Here is a 10,523-nt window from a genome sequence, read left to right on the forward strand (position 1 = left end):
TATAAACATTTACAGTTTCCACGCTTTTTCAGTTTACAGTTTCATGACATTAAGTACGTTCACATTGTTTAGCAACCATCACCGCCATCATCTCCGGAACAGTTTTATTTTTCAAAATGGAAATTGCACCCATTCACCAAGCTCTCCACTCCTCTCTCTCGCCCATCCCTGGGGGCCACCTTTCTAGTTTGCAACTCTAGGAGTCTAACTACTCTAGACACTTGATAGATAAGTGGAATCATACCGTGTTTAATTTTTTTTTTAGATACAGAGTCTTTCTCTGTTGCCCAGGCTGGAGTGCAGTGGCATGATTTCGGCTCACTGCAACCTCCACATCGGGGGTTCAAGTAATTCTTATGTCTCAGTCTCCTGAGTAGCTGGGATTACAGGCGTGCGCTATCATGCCCAGCTAATTTTTGTATTTTTAATAGAGATGAGCTTTCACCATATTGGCCAGGCTGGTCTCAAACTCCTGAGCTTAAGGGATCCGCCTGCCTCAGCCTCCCCAAATGCTGGGGTTACAGGTGCGAGCCACTGAGCCTGGGCATGTTTATCCTTTTGGGATTTATTTATTTCACTGACGATAATGTCTTCAAGGTTCATCCATGTTGCGGCCTGCGTCAGAAGTGCCTGTTTGTTTTTGTTGTTGTTTTTTTTGATTTGGTTTTATTTTGTTTTGTTTTGTGTTTTCATGGAGTCTCACTCTGTCGCATGGGCTGGAGTGCAGTGGCACAATCTGGGCTCACTGCAACCTCCGCCTCCCGGGTTCGAGCGATTCTTGCGCCTCAGCCTCCTTAGTAGCTGAGATTACAGGGGCGTGCCACCACACCAGCTAATTTCTGTATTTTTAGTAGAGATGGGGTTTGCCATGTTGGCCAAGCTGGTCTTGAACTCCTGAGCTCAGGTGATCCACCCGCCTCAACTTCCCAAAGTGTTAGGATTACAGACGTGAGCCACTGTGCCCAGCCCAAGGATGTGTATATTTTCTACAGAGTTTTGATGATAATAATTTGACAGCAAATATGTTGTGTCTATCTATATATACATATATATATAGAGAGAGAGAGAGAGCGAGAGAGCGAGAAAGAGAGAGAGTCTCCCTTTTTCACCCAGACTGGAGTGCAGTGGCACAATCATAGCGTGCTGCGGCCTTAAATTTCTGGGCTCAAACAATCCTGTCACCTCAGCCTCCTGAGTAGCTGGGACTACAGGCATGTACTACCATGCCCTGCTAACTTTTTATTATTTTTTTTGTAGAGATGAGGTCTGACTTTTTTGCCCGGGCTGGTCTTAAACTCCTGGCTGAAAGTGATCCTCCTGCCTTGGCCTCCCCAAGTGCTGGAATTACAGGTGTGAGCCATTGCATCTGGTGTGAAGCTGGGATTGCAGGTGTGAGACATGGCATCTGGTGTGAATATCTCCTGGTAAATACCTTGTACTTTCACTTTCATTAAGATGTCTTTTGTCCTCATGAAATTATCTGAAAAACGGATGAAACACTGTTCTGCTCCATCTTCCCCACAGGCACTTGGGCCCCATCCTGCTCTCCTGCCCCCCTCTTCTAGTGAATGGCCAGACAGGAACTATTGCAGGTTTATGGGCCATGTGGTCTCTGTTGCAAATATAACAGCTCTGCTGTTGTAGTGCAAAAGCAACCACAGACCATATGGAAACCATCTTTCCTGCATGGCCTCTGTAATCTTTTAAAAATACCCGTTGGGTCACACCACTGCCTGACTTAAAACATATAGATGACCTCTTCCGTCTCCTAAGCTATTAGGTTGGTGCAAAAGTAATTGCTGTTTCCATTCAAAGTAATGGCAGAAATTGGCTGGGCATGGTGGCTCACACCTGTAATTCCAGCAGTTTGGGAGACCGAGGCACATGGATCACTTGAGGTCAGCAGTTTGAGATCAGCCTGGGCAACATGGTGAAACCCCATCTCTAGTAAAAATACAAAAATTAAAATTAGCTGGGGGTGGTGGCGTGTGCCTGTAGTCCCAGCTACTTGGGAGGATGAGGCAGGAAATTGGCTTGAAACTGGGACTTGGAGGTTGCAGTGATGCAAGATCACACCACTGCACTCCAACCCGGGTGACCGAGACAGACTCTGATTAAAAAAAAAAAAAAAGTAATGGCGGAAATCACAATTACTTTTGCACCAACCTAATACAAGTCAAGTCCTGACCACAGCCTAGGAAGCCGGCTATGACGTGGCCCTTGTCACCCTCTCCAAGTTCAACTCCCGAGACTTTCCGTTTCCTCTCTGCTCCCCGCTCCGGCCTCCCATTCCTCACTCGTGTTGCATCAGATGCCTGCGCACCCTGGTGTTTCCGCATGTGCTCTTCTGTTAGCCTGGAAAGTTCTTTACTCCCTCTTCATCCAGCACTACTAGATACCTCCCCCTGCCTTAGCCTAGCCAGGTCCCCTGTCATTTAGTCTCAGAGTATCTTGAATGTCTTCTTCACAGCCCAACTTACAATCCTCACTCACTCGCTGAGTGGGTGCCATCCTTTCTCTCCACCTAGAATGCAAGCTCCCTGAGGGCAGGGGCTGGAACCGTCTTGTTCTTTGCCAAATCCCCAGTGCCATCTCTGGCACACAGTGGGCATTATGAAAATATTTGCTGAGTGCATAAAAGGAGGGAATCATGGATTTGAGCCCTCGGCTTGGTGCCCTGGGGATGTGACTCCATAAAATCAGTTCCCATTTTTTCTCTCTCCTCTTCTCCTGGGAGGTGGGTGTCTGGGTTCTCCTGCCAGGAGAGCTTCTCTCTCATAAGACTCCAGGTGCCTCTTGGCCTAGGCCTGCCTCCTGCTAAGTGAGACTCTTTAGGGCTAGTCTGCATCGACTCTGCTGAGATGCAGCCACCAGAGATGGGTAACGTGGGCAACCCTTGGCAGGTCCCTGGGAACGAGGCTTCCGAGTCATCTGGATCAACTAGTTTGAAGTTACAAACTCACCAGATGTTGGTCAGCTGGAATCTTAGTGATGAGCTGGTCCAACCCCCCTTGTTGTAGTCAAGTCACTTGTGCAAAGCCACCACTTGGCTGGGACCCCAAGCTCAGGCCCGTGCTCTCTCCATGGTCCCACGCTTTACACTAAGGGAATGTCAACTGTTCTCTAGAATCACTTGGACTACTTTATACTTTTGTGTCTCCTTTTCCTATTCTGTATTCTGGAAAAACAAAGTTTTCCTTGTGATTGAACAGAATCTTCACACTGTGTTATTGCTGGCATTGTTCTAAATTTAGCCTTGGTTCATCTCCAGCTGGAGTGAATGATTTTAATTCGATCAGCTGCTGTCTGCGCTTGGGAGCCTCCGAAGGGGTCCTATGGCCTTTAAGGCTCCTTTCCATACTTAGATCCTGACCTGGGGCAAACACACACTCCAGCTCGTTCATGTCCAGATAAGACACCCAGAGGCCATGGCGAGGGTTCCCCCTGTCAGGGCACTATTGCTGTTGAGAGGATCAAGGCAGCAGTCAGGGCCTGAGTGTTGTCCAGAAGAAAGCACAAAGCGTACCGAGCGCTGGTCTGACAGCACTTAGGGGTGTGACAGAAACCTTCTGTCATGAAACCAGAGATTGGAGACTGTGGGAACACATCCGAATCCACATCTCCGTGACAAGGTGGTGCTGATTTCCAGTGGTCCTCCCTGGTGGGGGAATCACGTAGCTCTGACGGTGGAGCGTGTTGTTGTGTTTCTCTTTCAGTATGAGCTTGTATGTGGCCCTAGGGTTCCTCCCTTATGAAATAATGATGCCTCCCAACACAGGACAACCCAGGCTGCAAGCCTGTCCCTTCTGCCCAGCTTCCTTACCCCTGTGCCCCAAAAGCCCACAGCAGGGCCTGCCAGAGGCTGATGACATATCTGTCACTGTCCCAAGGGGGCAGGGGCAGCGACGGAAATATTAGGCCACAAAAGGCATGCCTGCAGGCACATATGAGGGAAACACCCAAAGCCAGATGTCAATGAAACAGTAATTCGGTGGAATAGGAGAGGTCATATTCTCATGCAAGACTGTCTAAATACATAAGACTCCTTGGGCACAATATGCCAGGGGACAATGGTTCATGCCGAGACAGCTATTACACTGTCTTGCTAAGAACTTCCAACACACACTTACACACACACATACACACGCACATATGCATGCACACACACGCATGCATACACACATGCACCCACACACACACATGCAAGCACACATACAGATACACACACACGCACAAACACATACAGATACACATACATATAGGCACACACATGCACACACACAGATACACACACATGCACACAAACACACGAAGGCACACACACATGCACATGCATACAGACACATGCACACACAGGCACACACAGATGTACATGTGCACACGGAGACGCATGCACACACATGCACACAGACACACATATGCACACACATGCACACACAGAAATACACATGCATGCACACACATGCAAACACATGCACACGCAGAAATGCATGTACACCCCTGTACACACACGTACACACACATGCACACAAAAACACGTGCACACACATGCACACACATACACACATACAGATGCACACACAGACACATGCACACAGATAGACACACATGCACACACAGACGCACACACATGCACACATCCACATGCACACACGTGCACACACATGCACATGCACACTTGCACACATGCACACACACACACACGCACACACATGCACACATACACACAAACCACTCCTTTTCCATTTCTCTAATTTCCAATTTTTTTCTATGAGCTTCCTCAGACTCATGATCTTGATTCTAGAATGAATTCAGGGAGTAAGTGTGTATTATTGAAATAACAGAAAATTCAAACATGCCTAAGAAGCTTTTTGAATGTTGGGGAAACCATCTCACAGATCATTCAAATGACCCGAGGAGACACTTCACCAGGGACCCTTGGACATGTCCCTGTCCCTTCTGCCAACCTCTGTGCTGTAATATCAGGGGACAAACCTCTCGATTTTGGTTTCTCATCTCTTTGTCCCCATGTACACTGGACTGCACTACTGTGTCAAAGCTACTTGTAGCCTGACCTGGGAAATGCACTTTTGGATTCACTCGATTTGCCACCTATTTGGGTGGTTTGGGCTGGAATCTGCCCTGCTCACACTCTTGGCTCCCAGCTGCTCCTGCTTTGGGGGCGCCTAGAGACCCCAGCTCATCCCGTGGGTCATATCCCCACAGTGGGGCCGGGGGTGCGACTGAGAGTTGTCTGGGCACCTCTCTCCAGCAGCACTGAGGATGGAGCTTAGCACTGTGTGATGTTGGCTGGTGGCCACTGCCTGTTTAGGTCGAAATGGCCCAGCCTGATGTCCACAAGCACCTCTGCGGCACACTGGCCTGCAGACCCCCGAGCATGCGCTGCATGCTTCTCACCTCTAGAGTGGCCACCCAGACAGCGATACAGACACACCAAGAAAATCCACAGGCAAGCCCAGAGGAGCCCGTTCTACTAGGGCCTTGTGAGCCTCTGTGATTTAAGTCACGAGCTTCTTGTGGTGATTTCATTTGGCTAACATCCAACACAGTGCATTTAGAGACTCTTTCTCTTGTACATTATATGGAGGAGTGGCCATGGTTTGCTGAGAGAAATGTCCCAAAACACCCCTCAATAAAACTAAATAACAGCTCATCAACTCCTTACATTTTAAAAAAAATTGACATCTTATAAATAGCAAATATTGGATGACAATAAGGCACAGGAAAAAGCTTATAAGCCCAGATCAGCAGTCATCATTCAATTGTTCCTTAACTACTGACTGTGCACCTGTTCTGTACCAGCACCGCAACCTAGATGCAGGGACACCACACGAAATAAGATGACAAAGCACCTACCCCTGTTGAGCTGAGCCACTAGCAGGAGAGACAGTCACTAAACGAATATCTCTATCCTGTGGTTTCTGGGAATGACAGTCACATAAAAGTATAGAAAGGGATGGAGGAAAGCTAATTTAGACAACTCAGGATCAGAATGGGGAGGTGGTTGCATCCCTCAAAATTCAGAGTAGCTGGAGTGCAAGCCTTGTATTAGCTGAGCCTGAATCCGGGCCCTGCCGTTGTCCATGGTGTCCTCAGGCAAATGGCTGAACTCCTCTGGCCACCGGCTTCAAGTGCAGAACAGGGGACCAGAGTCCCATCTCTCAGGGTTGTTGCTGTGGACTGAATTGTGTTCCCTCCAATTCACTCATGAGGAGCTAATTAACGTTAAAGGGGGTCATAAGAGTGGAATCCTAATCTGATAGGATTGGTGGATTTATAACAAGAAGAGATGTCTCTGTCTCTGTCTCTCCCCCTCTCTGCCATGTGAGGACAAGCAAGAAGGCTGCTGTCTGCCAGCCAGGAAGACAGCCCTTACCAGAAAGGGATTGGTGGATACTTTGATCATGAACTTCTGGCCTCCAGAACAGTGAGAAAATCAATGTCGGTTATTTAGGCCATCCGGTCTCGGGTACTTTGTTATGGCAGCTGGGCTGGCTGAGGCAGTTGTTGAGAGGAACCGACAAGGTGGTTGGGGTAAAGCACACAGCACGGCCACAGCTCACTGAGCACAATGTCAGTCTCATTCCCCTTCCATTGTTATTCTCTGTCTGGAGGATTTTCATGATGGCTTTTCTCCAAGAAGCTCCCTGGGGTCTTTGTAAATATGGGGATATTTCTGACAAGAAAAATCCTTACGGTTCTTAACATTGACAATGATCAGGAACAGAAAGACATGAAAATGAGAAGGTGGCTAGAAAAGAGAGGACCCACAGAAGAAACCAACAACCACATAACACACACACACAGGAGGAATCCTAATGCAGGAGGAGAATAGAACATCAGGGGAGCCCGAGACTGAACTCTGCATCTCATGTATTGAGATCATTCCCTGATATGGTTTGGCTGTGTCCCCACCCAAATCTCATCTTGAATTGTAGCTCCCCTAATCCGCATGTGTCATGGGAGGGACGTGGTGGGAGGTAATTGAATCATTGGGTGGGTCTTTCCCATGCTGTTCTCATGATAGTGAATACGTCTCATGAAATCTGATGGTTTTATAAAGGGGAGTTCCCCTGCACAAGCTCTCTTGCCTGCTACCAAGTAAGATGTGACTTTGCTCCTCATTCACCTTCCACCGAGATTGTGAGGCCTCCTTAACCATGTGGAACTGTGAGTCCATTCAACCTCTTTCCTTTATAAATTACCCAGCCTCAGGCATGTCTTTATTAGTAGCATGAGAACAGACAAATACATTCCCTAAGCCTCTATTTTCCTCTGAGACAGGCTTAAACCGAATAGCCCCATCTTTGCAGGCCTTGAATAGTAATACTGTTATGTGTTATATTAGCATGTATTTTACTGAAAGTCTCTGGTTTTTGTCTCTCTGAACATAGGCAGGCATTGCTGAAACTTGCAGATGACATTCCAAAATGCATTCTATCTTAACATGAGAAGAGAGGGTGGTGAGGAAAAATTGTACATACCTTCCCCTCAATGAAGAGGTCCCCGTGGTGTGGCTGGCCTTGGTATAAGCCTTTTGGCTCTGTTAATTCATGAGGGCTGAGTCTGATTGATCCTCATGGGGAAGACTAACAACGGAATCCTTGGCAACCATTAGGAATAACACTCATGACCCAGAAAGTGGTTCTGTCTTCATGGGGCATCATCTGTCTTGTTTACTGAGTGACCTTCTGGCTCATTTTTCTTCCAACCAGGGTTGGAATTCAATAATTCTAGTTCCTTCCCAAATTTTAGAGCTGGGAAATGCATTCCTCGGGTTTCTACTTTTCAAAAGCGAACAATATCTGTGGAGCTCAACTCGTAAATAGTGTGACTTTGTCTGTTTATGTGGTTCTCTTGCTGACTGCCTGGTTGTGACTGTGCCTGAACTCAGGCCTCTGTGTTTCTGAATCTTAGAAGCGGTGGTTGGCATGTCAAACTTGAAGTCATTGTCCTTTAGTTATCTGAGTGTTATAATTGAACAGCACATTTATTAACAAGACTTTAGTAAATCCATCAGCATTCTAGGGAGCTTTGATTCATTGACCTATCTCTAATGTAAGCAAAGGCTGCCAGAGAGTCGCTAACAAGAATTCCATCTTTCCTCAGAACCTTTGATTCCCTGGGGTCGGAGTTCATACCTGTTTCATAAAAAATGCAAAACCAATTAATCACAGCTGTTCATAGTATGCCTATTCTAAGAGACCTCTGCTGTTCCTACCCCAGGGACTGCCAGAATAATTAAAAGTCACAGAAATCAAACAAATGGGCCTCTGGCTAAATTATAGAAGATTAACCCAGGAAGAGCACTTATTAAATAGTAAGCAGTCCCCGAAAATATTAAAGTACAAAAAGGATTAGAAATTGTTTTAAGTGTTGATTCCAACTTCAGGTGCTGTTCTTCCACTCCACTGCGGAAGGGAACAAATGGATTTTCCCGTCCTAAAGACAGTGACATTCATCATGCCCCTTGGAGGCTTAATAACATCTCGCTTTATTTTAATTGTTTATTTATTTATTTATTTTTGAGATGGAGTTTCACTCTTGTTGCCCAGGCTGGAGTGCAACGGCGCGATCTCGGCTCACTTCAACCTCTATCTCCTGGGTTCAAGCGATTCTCCTGCCTCAGCCTCCTGAGTAGCTGGGATTACAGGCACATGCCACCATGACCAGCAAATTTTTTATTTTTATTAGAGATGGGGCTTCCCCACGTTGGCCAGGTTGGTCTCGAACTCCTGACCTCAGGCGATCTGCCTGCCTCGGCCTCCCAAAGTGCTGGGATAACAGGCATGAGCCACCGCCCCCGGCCAATAATATCTCACGTTAAGCAAGGAGTTGCTGTCCGCTGTGTGGCCAGAGAGAAAACAAGCCGCCATTACAGAGGGAGGTGGTATTGGGCTACTTTTTTTTGGAAACAACAGCAAAATGTGAGGCAAATCCGCTTTTAGATCCTGGTTACACTGCTGGATGGAGCTTAGCAAGCCTGTGATAGGGTAGCCTGGTGGTGGCTTGGGGGACTCCTAGCCATGTGAGACAGGACAGATGCCTTTGAGGAGAGATGGCATAGCGCTGGCTCTCAGGCCCCCATTGCAGGGGGACCAGGCTGTTTATGGATCAGGTGGGAACCCTGTTAGGAAAATAAGAGGAGGCTGGGTGTGGTGGCCTACACCTGTAATCCCAGCACCTTTGGAGGATGAAGTGGGTGGATTGCTTGAGCCTGGGAGTTTGAGACCAGCCAGGGCAACTTGGTAAAGCCCTGTCTTTAGAAAAATAATAATATTAGTTAATTAATTAGTTGATTTTTTTTTTTAAGAAAGAGAAGTGGAGCTAAGGAGCACAGAGCCTGCCAGAAAGCCAAGGTGACCAGCTAGAAGGACACAGAAGAACATTACCATAGTTCTCTCTGAGCTTTTGGACTAGGGATGCTTTCATGTGGTTTTCATATCAAACATACTTTACTTTTATAGTTAGCGGGGAAAGACCTAATACATACAATAAAGGTAACACGAGACAAAACTCTCACCTAAGCCTAACATCTTAGATGCTCTACTGGGTCTCCGCAATTTCTATTAGGGACCACATGGGTTTGAATTCCATTCTAGATTTGATAAGAAAATCCAAATGCTCAACCCCGTCAACCACCCCCCACCCGTCCACCCCATTTACAAAAGCCAAGTGAAAACTAAGGAGGGACCGGGTGCAGTGGTTCACACCTGTTATCCTAGCACTTTGGGAGGCTTAGGTGAGGGGAACACCTGAGATCAGGAGTTCGAGACCAGCCTGACTAACCTGGTAAAACCCCATCTCTACTAAAAACACAAAAATTAGCAAGGTGTGGTGGTGGACACCTATAATCCCAGCTACTTGGGAGGCTGAGGCAGAAGAATCACTTGAACCCGGAGGCAGAGGTTGCAGTGAGTGGAGATTGCACCACTGCACTCCAGCCTGAGTGAGAAAAAGCGAAACTCCAAAGAAAAAGAAGAAAGAAAGGAAGGAAGGAAGGAAGAAAGAAAGAAAGAAAGAGAGAGAGAGAGGGAGAGAGGGAGGGAGGGAGGGAAAGAAAGAGAGAAAGAGAAAAAGAAAGAAAGAGAGAGAGAGAGAAAGAAAGAAAGAAAGAAAGAAAGAAGAGGAAGAAGGAAAAGAAGGAAGGAAGGAAGGAAAGAGAGGGAGAGAGAGAGGGAGGGAGGGAGGGAGGAAGGGAGGAAGCAAGCTAAGGAGGAAGGTGGCGTGTACAGAGGTACAGAGGCCCTCAGGTCCTAGCCGGCACTGGCGCCTACGCAGGTTCCAATGGGCTGAGCTTTGCAAAAAGCTCATTGTGTAACCCAGGAAGCCCAGATTTATTTCTGAGCAGATGTCTTTTCAAAGTGATTTTCCTTTTAGGAAGTGAGAGGAGAATGAAGGGGAGGTTTATCTACTTCTGATGTTAAAAAAGTCAAAACAAAATAAATTGGTGTTCACTGCAACTATTGGCCAAAGCACTATCATCACCAGGACCGGTACCT

The sequence above is a fragment of the Pan paniscus genome, chromosome 6, assembly GCF_029289425.2.
Source record: "Pan paniscus chromosome 6, NHGRI_mPanPan1-v2.0_pri, whole genome shotgun sequence".
NCBI lineage: Eukaryota > Metazoa > Chordata > Mammalia > Primates > Hominidae > Pan > Pan paniscus.